The 18314-nt window shown below is 38.1% G+C and overlaps 1 pseudogene; it reads right to left on the bottom strand.

Annotated features, from left to right (window-relative positions):
- Positions 1 to 4484: 4484 nt before the first annotated feature.
- Positions 4485 to 18314, bottom strand: part of LOC101423283 (mitochondrial ornithine transporter 1 pseudogene) — a 48333-nt pseudogene continuing 34503 nt past the window's right edge.

The raw sequence follows: 18314 nt of genomic DNA, 5'->3' as shown, positions 1-18314 counted from the left end.
ACATTGGAAAAGAAAAATGAAATTGGAGGAATCATAGCACCTGACTTCAATACATACTGCAAAGCTACAGTAGTGAAAACAGCATGATATTGGCACAAGAATAGACACACTGATCAATGGAACTGAGATGAGAGTTTTGATACAGATCCTCATATATACAGTCGTATGATATTCAATAAGGCCACCAAAACCACTCAACTGGGAGAGAATAGCCTCTTCGACAAATGGTGCTTGGAGAACTGATATCCATATGCAAAAGAATGAAAGAGGATTACCAACTCACACCTTCTACAAAAATCAATTCATGATGGATCAAAGACCTAAATATAAGAGCCAAGACCATAAAGACCTTGGAAAGCAAAGTAGGGAAGCATCTATAGGAACTTGTAATAGGAAGTGGCTTCATGAACTTCACACCAAAACACGAGAAGCAAATGAACAAATAGATAAATGGGACTTCCCCTAAATCAAAGCCTTTTGCATCTCAGAGTTTGTCAAGAAAGTGAAAAGGCAACCAATGGGAGAAAATATTTGGTAACCATATATCTAATAGGAGACTATATCCTGCATATACAAAGAAGTCCTATATCTCAAAAATAAAAAGACAAACAACCCATTTAAAAAATGGGCAAGTGATTTAAAGAGACACTTCTCCAAAGAAGAAATGCAAATGGCTAAAAAGCACATGATAAAATGCTCCAAATCTCTAGCTATGAGGAAAATGCAAACCAAAACTTCAATGAGATGCTGTCTTAATCCCATAAGAGTGGTAGATATCAGAAAAACAGAAGACTATAAGTGCTGGAGAGTATGTGGAGGAACGGAAACACTCACCACTGCTGGTGGGAATGCAGAAGGATCCAGCCATTCTGGAGGACAGTTTGGCGGTTTCTCAAAAAACTAGCTATAGATTTGCCATATGATCCAGCAATTCCACTGCTGGGTATATACCCAGAAGATCTGTAAACAAGGACACAAACTGATATATGCACACAAAATGCTCATAACAGCACTATTCACTATTGCCAAAAGTTGGAATCAACCCAAATGCCCATCAATAGATGAATGGATAAATAAAATGTGGTATATACATACAATGGAATACTACTCAGCTATAAAAACAAATACAGTACAAACACATGTGATAGCATGGATGAATCTTGAGAACCTTATGTTGAGTGAAGCGACCCAGGCATTGAAGGACAAATACTACATGACCTCTCTGATATGAAATAAGTAAACCAAGTGGTCTCAGAGAGCTTGCAAATGGATGATAAACCTAAAGGTAGTTTAGGGGTAGAGAAAGTTTGTGAGCTGACAGCTACTTGGGTGAAATCTATGATAAGCTGGATGTAAGTATTTGTACAGGGAAGGAATAAAATGGGGGCATAGGGATAACTTTGGGTGGGGCTGCGTGGAATTTAGGGGGACTGGGGATGGGAGGATGGGTCAGATTGCTCAAGAAATTGGGGATAGGGTGGGGGGAACATTTGATCATGGGAGATGGTCAAGTATGTGGTTGAAATTGTAGTGCAGAGAAAACTCTTTAGAGAATGTAATATGGAAGGTTGCCTGTTTGGGATGCTTAATGGGGGGCATCTGAGACAGGGCAAGCTTCTGGGGAGTATGTGAGTTCTCATTTTGTCATAGTGGATTATATCATTGGGTGGAGACCCATACAATGAGAGTGAAGGTATATGCACATCCTGAGGAGGTCTGATGTTCTCAAACAGAGGGAATTGTATCTCTTGAGAGAATCAGTGGCTCCAAATGGGTTAGGGCAGTCAACTATGTCAAGCCCTCAACATTTTTGCAAGTATCTCTGAATATGATCCCTCAAGTAATGAAGATTGATTGTCATGGTGGGCCCTGAGGGGAGGGGGAAAGAGTTGTTGAATACGTGGAATCAGGGTAACTGTGGGGCAATGGAAGTGTTCCACAAGATCATGCCATGATGGATATAGGTCATGTTAAATTACACCAAAAATGTATAAAGGTCTATAGGCTAAAATGTAAACCATAATGTAAAGCATAAGATAACTAAAAATTTAGAAAATTGTATAGTCTAAAATATAAACCATAATGTAAACCCAAGTGGAACCATGTTTGAAAGCTATTGTTTCAATATCTGTACATTAGCTGCAGCAAATATAATATGAACATGTGAAAAGATCACTGTTGGGGAAGGGATAAAGGGTTTGATGTTTGATATGTGGGAGTACTATATATTGTATATATGAATTACTGTGACCTAAAACTTATGTTAATAGAAACTTAATAATCAGGGGAAGAAGAAAAGGAGGTAGACACTGAGGAAGAAATGGAAGAAATTGCCTTGCCACTGTACATGCAGGGCAACACCTGTAGCAGTGATGAAAGGCAAAATGTCAAAAAGAAAGCTTTTTCATTTTTTCATTTTTGGTGATACCCCAGTTTATTTTTCTTTTATTTATTTTTTCTAAATTTCTATGTATTCTATATCTAACCTTTAAATCCATCACTATATTCCTTTTTTCTATTAATGGAACCTGGCAATATATTGGGCTTCCTTTTTGAAGAAGTTTTGGACTACAGAGAGTTTCAACTATGGCAGGGGAGGAGAACTTGTGTGGGGAGTCATTGGTGAGGGGCACACAGTTGGGAGAGAGTTTTGCAGGGCATGTATACAGGGTACATAGAAATGTTTTGATATTTTCATAGTGGTTTCAGTTGGAAATGACAGATGAGAGAGTGCTGAGTTCCTGATCAGGGGAGCTCTATCACATTCCCCAATGGAACAACAACAATCCCCCAAGTGCAATGGCAAAGACCAATAAAGATGGATGGTCCAGTGATGAGCCCTTGATACTGATGGCTCTGATTATGAGCCTGTTTGCCTGAAATATCAACTAGGCCTATAGCTATGGGGTGCCTAAGAGTTACCTCCTGAGAGCCTCCATGTTTCTCAAATGTGGCCACTCTCTAAGCCAAACTCAGCATGTAGATGCATTGCCTTCCCCCCAGCATGGGACATGACTCCCAGGGATGAGCCTCCCTGGCACTGAGGGATTACTACCAAGCACCAGCTGATGATATAACTACAAAAAGAGCATGAACAAAGACATCAACTCAGACTGGCAGAATATCTCAGCCTACATGTAATATCAGGTGTTCAAAACTGCTTTTTGACTTTGGATAAAACAAGTGAGTTTATATGGCTAAGAGTCTCCAAAAAAAAGTCAGGAGGTCATCAGAGGGTGATGCTTATGCACACCTCAGCAGGGTACCAGAGACAGCCAAGGTAGATGGAAACCCAGGTGCTGGTTCTCCTGAGGACTGCAGAGACCCACAGGTTCTATGGTCAAGGCAGAGGCTCTAGAGTTCAGGGTCATGTTAGTTGGCCCTACTTAGGAGTTTGTGTTCCTGAGTGTGATGGAGTTGGACTCAGATATAACCTTTCTACACATGCCTCTTCTGTTACTTTTACCAGACCTGTGATTGGCATTTGGGTTGGTGTATACTCAGGAGACCTGAATCTCTGAACTGTCCGTGTGATGGCTGGCCCTGGGCCTCAGCAGACTTGCAGCTCCTACCCTCTGGTTTCTTGGACTTACCCTGGCCATCTGACAGGGAAGTGAGGAGGGTCAACCACCACACCAGGGAGCCAAGAGTGCCTACAACTGCAAGCAGGAGAATTGCATACATCATCCATGTGGAATCTAAGCCCCCTCTTGACATAGAGGGGCACTGGACATAACCATACCAGGGTCCACAGGATGGAGGAATAGAGTATGGATTAGAGTGGACTTACTGGTGTTCTGCTGGGGAACTATTGTGATTAGTTAAGGGAAGAAATTGTAGTAGTGATGTGGAGAGGGTCGCCATGGTGGCTGCTGATGATCGGGAGAGGGAAGAAGAGACATGGTGTGGAGGCATTTTCAGTATTCGGAGGTGTCCTAGGTGGTGCTGCAAGGATGGATGCTGTACGTTGTGTGTCCTGTCATGACCCACTGGGTAGACTGGGGGAGATTGTGGACTACAATGTGGACCACTGTCCATGTGCTGCAGCGGTTCTCCAGAATGTATTCACCAGGTGCAGTGGATGTGCCACAATGATGGAAGAGTTTGTTTACGTGGGAGGTGTGGTGTGGGTGGAGTGGGGGGTATATGGGGACCTAATATTTTTTGAATGTAACATTTAAAAGAAAATAAAGAAGAAAAAAACGTTAACTGTTTAGTGTAGTGCACATGTTAACTGGACTTTAAAAGAAACTTTACATGGTTATAACCATCTTCACAGAATATGGTCAATGCTAGGATATTCTGTGGTATCTGAGGTTAAGCATGGAACCAAATTGTGAGTTTCACTCAACACATAACTATTCATTTGCATGCACATATACAGGTTTATTTAAATCCCTGATATACCTATATATTACCTTTCAGAGAAGGTACATAGGGCCACTGGCTCAGCATGTATATTCCACAAAGAACAAGGCAACAGCTTTACTAAATCAGTGTAATTATGGGAACAAATTACATAATGTAAAATAGAGGTCCTTCCATAAAGCTTAAGATTTAGAAGAAGAGAAGGCAATAAACAAAATTCCCATGAAACCAAAATAAGTCCACACTGGTCTTGAACTCTGAACCCCTGAGATGAACTATAGTCCCTAAACATATGTACTTGGATCCAGGTATGTCAGAACACTTCAGCATGATTCCAACTGGCTCATCATCAACTTCCTGCTGTATTCATAGGCCAATACCAGTGCTCCATTGGCAGGGAATGTGCGAATCACAGAAAGCTTCAGTCCAGAATATAAAGCAGTTATTCCTTCATTTTTCACAACACTTAGAAAGGTTCTAATAAATCCTGCCTGTTTTCCAGCCATGGAAAGGACCTGAATTCTGGATTTGATACAATCCACTGGGTATACAGTTACCCAGAGGCAAACTCCACCAACTCCACCACTTAACATCAAAGGGACAGGGCCTAGTTCATTTTTTGATCTCCCTGATGCAAAAAATGATCGGCTCAACTCATAGCCACAAAAGAATAAGAAATAGCCTGGAACTTCTCGAACTAAAGTGCTGGAAAGACCATGGTAGAAGCCCAATGGGCCATCCTTTCTAAGGATGTCCATCATGACAGACCAAACTGTATTATGGCTTTTGGCGATCTTTCCCGATGTCTCCATTTCATACATTGTCTGTAGGCGGCACTTGACCAGCTCAGTGGGACAGATCACGAGCGCAGCAAAGGCAGAAGCAAAGGAGCCAGCAGCAGCATTCTGTAGGTCACTCAGCTTTGCATGCTTGTCCAATCCAACCATCTTCCTCACGACCTGCTGGCAGAAGCCATAGCACATAAAGAGGATGGAGTGCTCAGCAATGTTGGCGATCAGTGCTGGGCTGGTCCCTTTGTAGAAGCCCCGGAAGCCCACCTGGGAGTAGATCTTGAGGCAGCAGTCTGTGAGCCCCCTGTACAGGTGAGGGAACGTCTGCATCTTCACTTTCATTGTGTCAAATGGCTGCCCAGTCAGTGCGCATGCTGTGCCCCCTGCGGCCCCTGCTGTAAGGTCGATGGCAGCTTGGATAGCAGGATGACACTTCATGTTCACCACTAGTCTTAGTTTCTGGGGAAGAAAATTCTCTGTGGTTTATGATGGACACTTCATAACCTCCTTGCCAAATGCCTGGGTGGCTGTGTCTCCCTCTACCGCCTCGTCTAGGTTCTTACTTCCCAACCAGTGGGGTGTTTATAGCTTCTTGTTATTTAGTGAGCATCTGAATATTTTGTTCTTTAGAATTTAGTTCCTTTAGATTTAAAAAAAAAAAAATATGGAATGTTACTTCGTTGTATTTATGGTTATTATATATGAAATATAAAATATTTTGTCAATTTATTCCATGTTACCTTTGATTCTACATTGAAAACATCCTAAATGAAGACTAGTGGGGACCTTCTTGCTGTAGATCCTCTAGAATAATTTCCCAGCACAAAATCCACAAAACAGAGAGACCTGTGGGAAAAGATTAATATTGAGACTTTTAGAAGAAATTAAAGGACACAATCTCATTCCGTTACTTTTATCTACATGATTACTTTACTATGAAGGTAAAGATTGCTTTAAAGAAGACCTACCCTATTAGTTGTATCTTCATTGTCATCTGAATTAATCAGGGTATGTCTTCTAGGTTACAGGAATAATGATATTATCAACTGCATAAAAAGAAAGTCCTCCATGAAATGATTCTTTTTCTAGGGCAACAAAAGATGATCTGAGTACTGGAATGTGGTAAAAGCATGATCAGTAAGTCTTGTTTTCCTTGCATTTTTGGTCTGAGTTGTTCATATGGAAGAAAATGTTAACTACTACCAGGCAGTCTTTACTTATTTTGTAAACGATTTTGTTAATCAGAATATAATCATTGGATTTGACTGCAGGCATTTAGCCCCAGGCTGTCTGAGGTTAAGTTAGGTTACTGTGGACATACAGTTTCTCAGGATTCATAATTCATTAGTACTTTTCAAAGGGAAATGCCTAAAATCATCAAGGGAATAGCTATACCAGTAGGAAGGACTAAGAAACAAATGCATGTATAATGATAAATTACATGGGTGACCAAAAAGAAATGAACTCTGTGTTTAGATCTGGATCAACATCTTAGGTTCTGTTTCCATGTAGTCAAGGTCAAGGAAGGTAATTGAAGTCACACTTTTTTGAGACAGATGTGGTAAATACTCAGAAGAACATGAGAAATATTCTCAGTACAATCCTCTTGAAATGAATGTATGTGGATTATACTGGAATAAACATCAGGTAAGTTAGAAGCTGATGTTTAGATAGTTAATTCAATTCTATGAAGCTTCTCTTTATGGTAGGAGAACCTGAAAAGGTGGTGTAATTGTGCAAACAAAGTATATGAAGAGGAGATTTTGAAAATGGGGTGTGGACACTCTGATTATCAAAATGATAAGTGACATTGCAGGTAAAATCTAGGTGCAAATGTTAAGAAATCTGAACAGGGGAGACAAAAAAATTCTGTTTTTCTAGTCATGTAATTTTTAACATTACTAAAGAGTTCTGAACCTTTGTTTATTTAATTTTGTTAAAGAGGTAAATAACCTTAATCAGCAGGTTACTTTGAGGATTAAATAACCAAATACGTAAATATCCAAAAAACATTTAAGATAACCACTCTTTTTCAGGGCTAAAGTACAAATGAGTAAATTAATCTGACTTCTGTTTCTTACAATGTTATCTTTTGTCCATGAAAGCTATGTATTTATTAAAAGTGTTTTGGGGGGAATTTACTGTACAGAATACCCTTCACACTTATAAACTATGAAATGCAGGGATGTTACCACTGTGGATGATTAATATAGGATAAGATTTCAGCGGCAACTTTATTAAAATATCATATTGTGGAAATTGATTTTCTCCCAAATTCTTTCTACATTATCTGGCCCTCCTAATCTCTGAGACATGATCCAGGTACTTCTAATATTTTCTGATGCAGAGGATTTTCAGGACTAGATTTGCATGATAGGGGCCAACAAGCTCTCAAAATGGAAAAGTCCTTGAATTGATCAACCCCATAATAAAATACATTCTTGAATATTTTGGGTGATAGTCAAATCCAATGGAACACAATCTAGAATTTGGTGGAAGAAAATGAAATTGTTTGACATAGATCAAACAATATCAGAGACCAAAAAATCAGAGTCTCATAGCTTCATTCTCCATTCTCAACTTTGTTCACCTAGTGCTTATCTGCTTGTGAGTGAAAATCCAGAGGGAGACAGTTGTCAGCTGTACTATTGCCAATGTAATCACTGGTTAGTAGGGAATTATTTCTACTGAAATTGTATATATGTTGAAGATCCAAGAGAGAAAATAATCATGGGTATTTGGAGGCCCCAAGGAAAAATTGGGAGGTCTCGTACATCTGGAATGGTCAGGCTAGGACCATCCTACAGTACTACAATCTCAGGGGTCTGTGGTTTGTCCTGCTAGCTGTCTGTACTTATACCTTTTGGTGGACACCTGAATTATATACAGTTGAGTGAGCAGCACATATTGATTCTAAGTTCTGCATGATACCTGTGTTCTGGGGAATGCTGGACTTTATGCAAGGTTCTCTGCCATTTTAAAGAAGAATAGACCTATGACTTATGTTTAGATAGGAAGCACTTTACACATAAGCTCATTGGCCATCTCAAAACTCACAATAGGTTGTAAAATGATTTCATAGATGAAAAGAAACTGAGGTCATATGGGGGAATAATCTAACCATAATTATGGTATCATCGTGGCAAATCGTAGCTATTGTATGCCTTGTTATGAACCTGTAAATTTACTTGAAACTGGTGGAAAAGGGTGTTTTATGAATGCTCAAGTGCAAATTTTATAGCACCATTTGGAAGTTATAAGGACCAGTTTATTACAAAATTTCAAGGTAATATCATAATACATATCTTGTGATATTCTTCTATAATGGTGTTTTAAATATTCAATATGTATGTATGTGTTCCTGTGTGTGAAACACAGATGATCATTCAGCACTGGGAATGGACTGACTTGAAACTCAAACTCAGTTTGAGCTTTCTGTAAACAGTCACCACTTCCTCAGTGCTGTTGTCTCAAATATTCTACTCTGGACATTGGTATAGATGACCCTCTATAAATGTGAATGCCCATGATGTTTTTAGGAGTAGTAAATTTAAAAGATGTAATTATAAACTTCACCCAGGAAGAGTGGACCCTGTTGGACACATCCCAAAGAAAGTTGTTCAGAGATTTTATGCAGGAGAATATCTGTCATGTGGTCTCAGTGAGTGAGTCTCTAAAATTTGTCTATCTATGAGTTCCTCTATTTTCTTAAGAAGAAAAAAAGTTTGTGAATATTTCTTTTTCTAAAAAAATCCATTTTATTGATACATATTAATAAACATGCAATTCATCCAAAGCATACAATAATGGTATTTAGTATAGTCACATATTTGTATGTTCATCACTTCAATCATTATTCAATCATTATTGGAACATTTTCATTATTTCAATAAATAAAAACTGGAAAAACAAGAAAATTCCTCCCTTCTCAATCACTCTATACCTCCCCCACTGTACATAGCTGGTGTTTCTGGCTCTTTATTCCAAAGTGTATAATCAATGGCTTTCAGTATAATCACAATGTAGTATGTTTACCATCATAAAAATTTTAGAAAAATTTCATTACTCCAAAAATAATGACTCCACACCTCCTATCGTTCCATCCTGAGATCTATATAACCACTAATCTCACTTCATCTTTATAAATTGATTTATAATTACATTTCATATAAATGGAATAATACAGTATGTAATACTCTGTGTCTGGTCTCCCTCACTTAACAGAATGTTTATTTTTTGGTCTGATATTAATATTTGTAGTATTAACTTCCATTTGCTCAGCTACAAAGAAAACCAGTCATATATACATTTCTATGCATATTATATTTCTCATAATATATTTATATTTCACATAATATATTTAATTCTTAATAGGGGAATCATTCTGTATTTTTCCTTTTGTGTCTGGTTTGCCTCACTCAACATAATTTACTCCAGGTTCGTGCATGTTGTCATATGTTTCATGACCTGATGTCTTCTAACTGCTGCATAATATTCCATCATGTGTATACTCCATAATTTTTAAACTATTCATCAGTTTTTGCACACCTGGGTTGTTTACAACTTTTGGCTATCATGAATACTGATGCTATGAACATTCTTGTGTGGAAATCTGTTTGGGTTAGTGCTCTCAGTTCTTTTGAGTATTTAACTACCAATGGTAATGCCAATCTCATGGAAAGTCTATATTCAACTTCCTTAGGAACTGCCAAACCATCCTCCACAGTGGCTGTACCATTCTACATTCCCACCAACAGGGAATAAGAATTCCTAGCTCTCCACATTCTTTCCAACACTTAGAGTTTTCTGACTTTTTAATAGTGGCCAGTCTAATAGGTGCAAAATATCACATTGTAGTTTTCATTTTCATTTCCCTAACCACTAGTCATGTTGAACATTTTTGCATATTTTTCTTCACCATTTATATTTCTTCATTGGATAGTTTTTGTTTCCAGGCTTTTGTCCATTTTAAAATCTGATACTTTGTCTTTTTATTTTTGAATTGTATGATCTCCTTACATATCATGGATATTAAACCCTTATCAGATATGTGATTGCCAAATATTTTCTCCTATTGACTTGACTGCCTTTTCAAACTTTTGACAAAGTCCTTTGAAGTGCAAAAGTGTTGAATTTTGAGGAGGTTCCATTTATCTGTTTTTTCTTTGTTGCTTATGCTTTATGAAACTATCACCTACCACAAGATTTTGTAGATGTTTTCCTACATTTTCTTCTAGGAGTTTTATGACCGTTGTTTTTATAATTAAGTCCTTGATCAATTTTGAATTAATTTTTTATAAGATATGAGGTAAGGTTCTTCTTTCTTTCTTTTGGATATGTCTATCCAGTTTTCCCAGAAAAAATTGAACAGACTGTTCTAGCCTAGCTATGTTGGCTTAACAACCTTGTCAAAAACTACTTGACTGTAGATGTGAGAGTCAATTTCTGAGTTCTTGATTCAGTTCCATTGATCAATCTGCCTATCCTCATGACAGTGCCATGCTGTTTTTACCACTATAGTTAAAGTAATATGCTTTAAAGTCAGGCAGTGAAGAGTCCTACATTTTTGTTCTTTTTGAAGACATTTTTGGCTATTTTGGGCCACTTACCCTCCCAAATAATTTGATTATTGGTTTTTCAATTTCTGCAAAAAAAAAAGATTTTTGGGAATTTTTATTGGGGTTGCATTGAATCTGTAAGGTCGTTTGGGTAGAATTGCCATTCAGTCTTCCAATCCATGAACATGGAATGTCCTTCCTTTTATTTAAGTCTTCTTTGGTTTCTTTTAGTGATTTTTCTTATAGTTTTCTGAATACAGGTCCTTTATGTCTGTGGTTAAGTTTATTCCTAAACATTTGATTGTTTCAGTCACTATTATAAATGGAATATTTTCTTCTGATTTCCTCCTCAAATTGCACATCAGTAGTGCATAGAAACATTATTGAATTTTGTGTATTAACCTTTTATCCCACTACTTTTTTGAACTAATCTATTAATTTTAGTAGCTTTGTTGTTGGTTTTTCAGGACTTTTTAGATACAGGATCATGTCATTAGTGAATAGTGAAAATTTTACTTCTTCCTTTCCTATTTCAGTGCATTGTATTTCTTTGTTGAGCCTAATTGCTCTAGCTAGATCTTCTAGCAAAATATTGAATAATAATGGTGACAATGGACATCCTTGTCTTTTTCCTGATCTTAGTGTGAAAGCTTTCCGTCTTTCCCCATTGATTGTAATGCTAGCTGTAGGTTTTTCACATATGTACTTTATGATTTTCATAAAGTTTCCTTCTATTCCTAATTTTTGGGGAGTTATTGTCAAGAGAGTGGACTGTATTTTATCAAGTGCCTTTTCTGCATTAATTGAGAGGATCATGTTTTTCTTCTTCAATGTATCAATATGGTATATTATACTAATTGATTTTCTTGTGTTGTAATACCCTTGCATACCTGGGCTAAAGCTCACTTGATTATGGTATAAAATTCTTTTAATATGCTTTTGGATTCTGTTTGCAAGTATATTTTTGAGGATATTTGCCTCTATATTCTTTAGAGACATTGGTCTTTAATTTTCTGTTTTTGTAGTATCTTTATTTGGTTTGGTAGTAGGGGGTGGTGTTGGCATCATAGAATGAGTTTGGTAGCAGTCTTTCCTGTTCCATTTTTTGGAGGAACTTGAACAAAAATTGTTATTAGTTCATCTCTGAATGACTGGAAGAACTCAACTCTGAAGCTATCTGGTCCTGGGCTTTCATCTTCAGGTTTTTTATGACTATTTCAATACTTTCACTTTTGATTGTTTTATTGAGGACTTCTATTTCTTCTAAAGTCAGTGTAGGTGGCTCATGTATTTCAAAAATTCACCTATCTCATCTATACTTTCTAGGTTTTTTTTGGCATACAGTTCTTCAAAGTATCCTCTTATTATTACCCTTATTTCTGTGGGGTCTGTGGTAATATTCCCTTTCTCATTTTTTATTTTATTTGTGCCTTCTCTCTTTCTTCTTTGTCAGTTTAGCTAAGGGTTTGTCAATTTTGTTAATCTTCTCAAAGAAATTCTTTGTTGCTTTTTATTCTCATTTTCACTTTTTTTTTCCTACTGCTTGGTTTGGGATTAAGTTACTCTTTTCCTAGGTGTTCCAGGTATCAGTTAGAGCATCAATTTTAATTCCTTCTTCTTTTTTAACATAATCATTGAAGGCTATAAATTTCCCTGTCAGCACTGCCTTTGCAGAGTTCCTGAGGGTCTTTCTTTCTTTCTTTCTTTCCTTTCTTTCTTTCTTCTTTCTTTCTTTCTTTCTTTTCTTTCTTCTTTCTTTCATGTTACATTCAAATATATGGGGTCCCCATATATCCCCCACCACCCTCACTCCACTCCTACCACATCAACAACATCTTTTGTCATCATGCAACTTTCATGGCATTTGGTGAATACATTTTGGAGCACTGCTGCACCACATGGGTTGTGGTTTACACTGTAGTTTACACTCTCCCCCAATCCACCCAGTGGGCCATGGCAGGGCATACAATGTCCAGCATCTGTCTCTGCAATACCACCCAGGACTACTCCAAGTCTGGGAAATGCCCCCACATCATATCTCTTCTTCCCTCTCCATACCCTCAGCAATTACGTGGCCACTTTCTCCACATCAATGCTACAATTTCTTCCATTACTAATCACAATAGTTCCATAGTAGAACATCAGTAAGTCCACTCTAATTCATATTCTATCCCTCCAGCCTGTGGACCCTGGGATGGTTATGTCCACTCCCTGTCTATATCAAGAGGGGGTTTAGATTCCACATGGATGATGGATGCAATTCTCCTGCTTGCAATTGTAGGCACTCTTGGCTCCCTGGTGTGGTGGTTGACCTTCTTTACCTTCCAGTTAGCTGGCCTGGATAAGTCCAATAAACCAGAGGGTAGGAGGTGCAAGTCTGCTGAGGTTCAGGGCCTGGCTGTCACATGGACAGCACAGAGATTTAGCTCTCTGAGTATACACCAACCCCAGTGCCAACCACAGGTCTGGTAAAAGTAACAGAAGAGGCATGTGTAGAAAGGTCATATCTGAGCCCAACTCCATCACACTCAGGAACACAAACTCTAAAGTAGGGCCAACTGACATGGCACTGAACTCCAGAGCCATCCACCATGATCGTAGAACCTGTGGGTCTCTGCAGGCCTCAGGAGAACCAGTACCTGGACTTCTATGTACTTTGGCTGTCTCTGGGACCCTGCTGAGTCATGCATAAGCATTATCCCTCTGATGGCCTCGCGACTTTTTTTTGGAGACTTAGAGCCATATAAACGCATTTGTCCTTTCCATTTCCCCCTTTTATCCAAAGTCATAAAGCAGATAGGTTCGACTATGGCAGGGGAGGAACACTGGTGTGGGGTGTTATTGATAGGGGGCATGCGGTTTGGAGAGAGCATATATACAAGGTACATAAAAGTGTTTGGATATTTTCATAGTGGTTTCCATTAAAAATGACAACTGAGGGAGTGCTGATTTCCTAGCCAGGGGAACTCTATAACATTCCCTAGTGGAACAGCAACAATCTCCCAAGTGCAATGGCAAAGACCAATAAAGATGGATGGCCCAACAATGAGCCCTTGATACTGATGGCTACGATTATGAGCCTGTGTGCCTGAAAAATGAACTAGGCCTAGAGCTGCAGTGTGCCTAAGTGTTACCTCCTGAGAGCCTCCATGTTGCTCAAATGGCCACTCTCTAAGTCAAACTCAGCATGTAAATCCATTACCTACCCCCCAGCATGGGACATGACTCCCAGGAATGAGCCTCCCAGGTGCTGAGGGATTGCCACCAAGCACTAGCTGATGATGTAACTAGAAAAAGACCTTGAATAAAAGGGTCAACTCATTCCAGCAGAATATCTCAACCTACATGTAATATCAGGTATTAAAAACTGCTTTATGGCCTGAGGGTTTTGATATGTTGTATTCACAGTTTCTTTCATCTCAAGATATTTGCTAAATTCTCTTGCAATTTCATCTTTGACCCACTGATTGTTTAAAAGTGTGCTGTTTAATATCCATACATTTATGAATTTTCCCTGTTTTTGACCATTATTCATTTCCAGCTTTATTCCATTATGATCAGATAAAGTGTTTTGGATATTTTCAGTCTTTTTAAATTTGTTCAGACTTGTCTTATGACCCAACATATGGTCTATTTTGGAGAAGGATCCATGAGTACTTGAAAATGTATATTCCGCTATTTTGGGGTGCAATGCTTTATAGATGTCTGTTAATTCTAATTCATTTATCATATTATTCAAGCTATCTATTTCTTTATTTAGCTGTTGTCCTGATGGTCTATCCAATACTGAGAGTGGTTTATTGAAGTCTCCAACTATTATTGTACAGACATCTATTTTTCCCTTCAGCTTTGCCAGTGTGTGCCTCATGTATTTTGGGGCACTGAGGTTTGGTGCATAAATGTTAGAATAGTTATTTCTTCTTGTTTAAATTGTCCCTTTTATTAATATATAATACATCATATTAATATTATATTAATATTATTAATAATATAATATTAATATATTATTAATCCCTTTTAACAGTTTGGCATTTAAAATCTGTTTTGTCTGTTATTAGTATCATTACTCCAGCTCTTTTTGGTTACTGTTTGTGTGGAATATCTTTTTCCAACCTTTCATTTTTAAACTGGTTGTGTCCTTACATTTGAGGGGACTCTCTTATAGGAATATAGAGATGGCTCATATTTTTTTACCCATTCTGTCAGTCTTTAGATTGGGAGCTCAAACCATTAACATTCAATGTTAAAATTGTAAAGGCATAACTTACTTCATCCATTTTGACATTTGGCTTTCTGTTGTTGTATCATACTATTGTCTTTTTTTTACACTTTCTAATAATCTCCACTTGTATACTCTCCCCCAAGTCTCTTGTCCTTGTTTTTATCCTTTCAGTCTGCAGCACTCCCTTTACTATGTCCTTTAATTCTGGTCTTTTGGTAACATATTCTATCAGTTGCTGTTTGTTGGTGTAAACTTTGAACTCCCCTTCTATTTTTATGCGCCCCCTTTGCAGCTTTTTGCTTGCTGTCTCCTCTCTGTGTCCATTTGCTGTGCATTCTTCTGTGTCAGTATTTATTTTTTTAATTTATTCCCTCCTCCTTGTGGCTTGCTTGCTGTCTGCTTTCTGTGTCCATTCGCTGTGTACTCTTCTGTGTTTTTGATCATCTCCCTTTTGTGTGTGTCACCTTGCTGAGCCAGCTCTCTGTGGCACTTGTGGGCTGGCAGTACTCTGCAGCACCCAGGCCAGTTACTCTCCACAGCATGTGGACAAGTGTACCTTCACAAGGAGGCCGTGGGATGTGAACACAGGGCCTCCCAAATGGTAGACGGGAGCCCAACTGATTTAGCAACAGCCACTTCCCTTCCCTTCAGTTTTAAAGGACAGGTTTGCCAGATACAGAATTCTTGACTGGCAATTTTTCCCTTTCAATACCTTAAATACATCATACCATTTTTTTCTCTTCTCTATGGTTTCTGAGGAGAGGTCAATACATAATCTTATCGAGTTTGTATGTGATGATTTGCTTTTCTCTTACTGCTTTCAAAATTTCTTTATCTCTGATATTTGCCATTCTGAATAGTAGGTGTCTCAGTGTAGGTCTGTTTGTATTTATTCTGATTGCAGTGTGTTTTCCTTCTTGGAGATTGATATTTATCTTTTTCATTAGGTAGGGAAGTTTTCCATCATTATTTCCTCAAATATTCTTTCTGTCCCTTTACCATTTTCTTCTCCTTCTGGGACACTGATAATGTGTGTATTTTTGCATTTCACATTGACATTCAATTTCTTGAAACCCTGTTCCATTTTTTCCATTCTATTCTTTCTCTGTTCTCCTGTCTTTTCCAGTTGAAGTTCAGTCTTTGAAACCACTAATTCTGTCTTTGAGCAATTCTAGTCTGCTCTTATATGCCTCTAATGTATTTTTAAAGTTACCTTAATTATATAAATGTTACAGAGAATATACAGGGGATTCCCATGTGCCCCACTCCCCACATCTGCCACATTTTCCCACTTTAGCAACATCTTCATCAGTGTGGTACATGCATTGCATTTAATAAACACATTTTAGAGCATTACCATTAGGCATGGATTATAGTTTACATTGTAGTTTATACTCTCTCCCATTTGTAGGTTATGGCCTGATATATAATGTCCTGTATCTGTCATTTAATGTCATTCAGGATGATACTCAAGTCCAGAAATGCCCCTGTTACACTTGTTTTTCCCTCTCCCTAACCCTAGAACATCTATGGATCACTGCCTCCACAACAATGGTATTACTTCCATTGCTAAAACCACAATAAGTCTATAGTAGAATACTAGTAATTTATTTTAGTTATTTAGTTTAGTTTAGTTAGTTTGTTTCCCAATTCTGAGGAATCTGGGAAGGTGACACCCACTCCACCATTAATTGAGGGGGCTTTGATCCCATACATCTGATGCATGGGAATCTCTTGCTTGCAGTTGTAAGCACTCTTGCTTCTAATGTATTTTTAATCTCATCCTTTGTGTCATTCCTTCCCATAAAGCCTGTTACTTTTCTTTGCAGACTTCAAATTGTCTTTATGCTCACTCAGTTTCTTTTTAATATCCTTAATCTCTTTAACCATATTTTCCTTCAATTCTTTAAGTTGATTTAGCAGAGTGTGTGATTATCATTGATTAATTGTTTTAAATCCTGAATTTCTGCAGGGTATTTGGTTAGTTCCTTTGGCTGGGCCATCGCTTCCTGTTTCCTAGTACAGCTGGTAAAATTTTGCTTATTTCTAGGCATCTGATAGTCTCATGAATTTACTCTCATGGCCAAGTTCTTTCTCTTGCCTATTGTTATTATTTTTTCACAGCTCTTCTTTGTTATTTGGTTCAACTTATCCTAAATCTCTTAAAATTGGCCAGATTAAGTTATCAAAATCATGCCAGGAAATTACCAACATGGCAGAGAATTTCTCCCAGGTGTGTGGTAAAAAGAGCTCTATAAGCAGTTTCTGTCCATGTAATTTCCAGCCCAGCCAGTAGACAGCACTCATGGAGGTGTATCTCTCTTGTTTTCCTTCGTTTTGTTTTGTTTTTTCTGTCTAGACCTGAGATTCAAAGCAGGCTCCTCTGGGTGAATTCACTGAAGAAAATCCCCCTAACTCCTCCCTCTCTTTTAACTTGTAACCGTTGGCAGGGAAAAAGATGTCTGCTCCCCATTTCCGTCAGCTGAAATGAGCCAGGGGTTTTACCCATGCTGAATATATCATGGTGGGAGGAGTTCTCCCTTGCAGCCAGGAGGTTTAGTAACTCACAGTTTGCTGTTTTGACTTCTTCATCTCTCTGACCCTCACCCTCTTGGGTATTGTGAAGCACTGTCCTTGTCTGGTTACCTCAAAGCAGGCCCCTCAGGCAGCTTTAAAAAAAATAATATACTTTAAAAATTTATAGATACTTAGATTACATAAATGTTACATTAAAAATATGGGGAATTCCATATGCCCCGCTCTCTACCCCTCTCATACTTTCCCACATTAACTACCTCCTTCATTAGTGTGGTACATTTGTTACAATTGATGAGCACATATTGGAGCATTGCCACTAAGTGTTGTTATAGTTTACATTATATTTTAAACTCTCTTCCACAAAATTTTGTAAGCTATGACAAAATATATAATGACCTGTATCTATCATTGCAACATTATTCAGGAAAATTCCAATGTTCAAAAAAATACTTCCATATTACACCTATCTTTCCCTTTCCCTCCCCTAAGAATGTCTAGTAGCCACTGCCTCCATATCAATGATAAAACTTCTTCCATTTCTAGAATAACAATAAGTCTATGGTACAATAACAGTAAGTCTACTGTAGCCCATCATTCATTCCCCAATCCTGAGGGTTCTGGGATGGTGATGCTCATTCTGCCTCTAATTGAAAGGGGAATTAGATCCCCTGGGCAGATGGATGGGACTGTCTTGTTTGCAGTTGTAGACTCTCTGTGTTCCTTGGGATGGTCATTGTCTGTCATCATTTCCTTGTTCATGGTCCTGGGTGAGTCCAATGAACTGAAGAGGAGATGTTGTAACTCTATTGAGATTCAGGGCCTACCTGGCACATGGAA

The sequence above is a fragment of the Dasypus novemcinctus genome, chromosome 28 (genome assembly GCF_030445035.2).
Source record: "Dasypus novemcinctus isolate mDasNov1 chromosome 28, mDasNov1.1.hap2, whole genome shotgun sequence".
In the NCBI taxonomy this organism is placed as follows: domain Eukaryota; kingdom Metazoa; phylum Chordata; class Mammalia; order Cingulata; family Dasypodidae; genus Dasypus; species Dasypus novemcinctus.
Note: the sequence above shows the minus strand (reverse complement) of the source record. Positions and strands in the feature narration are given on the sequence as shown.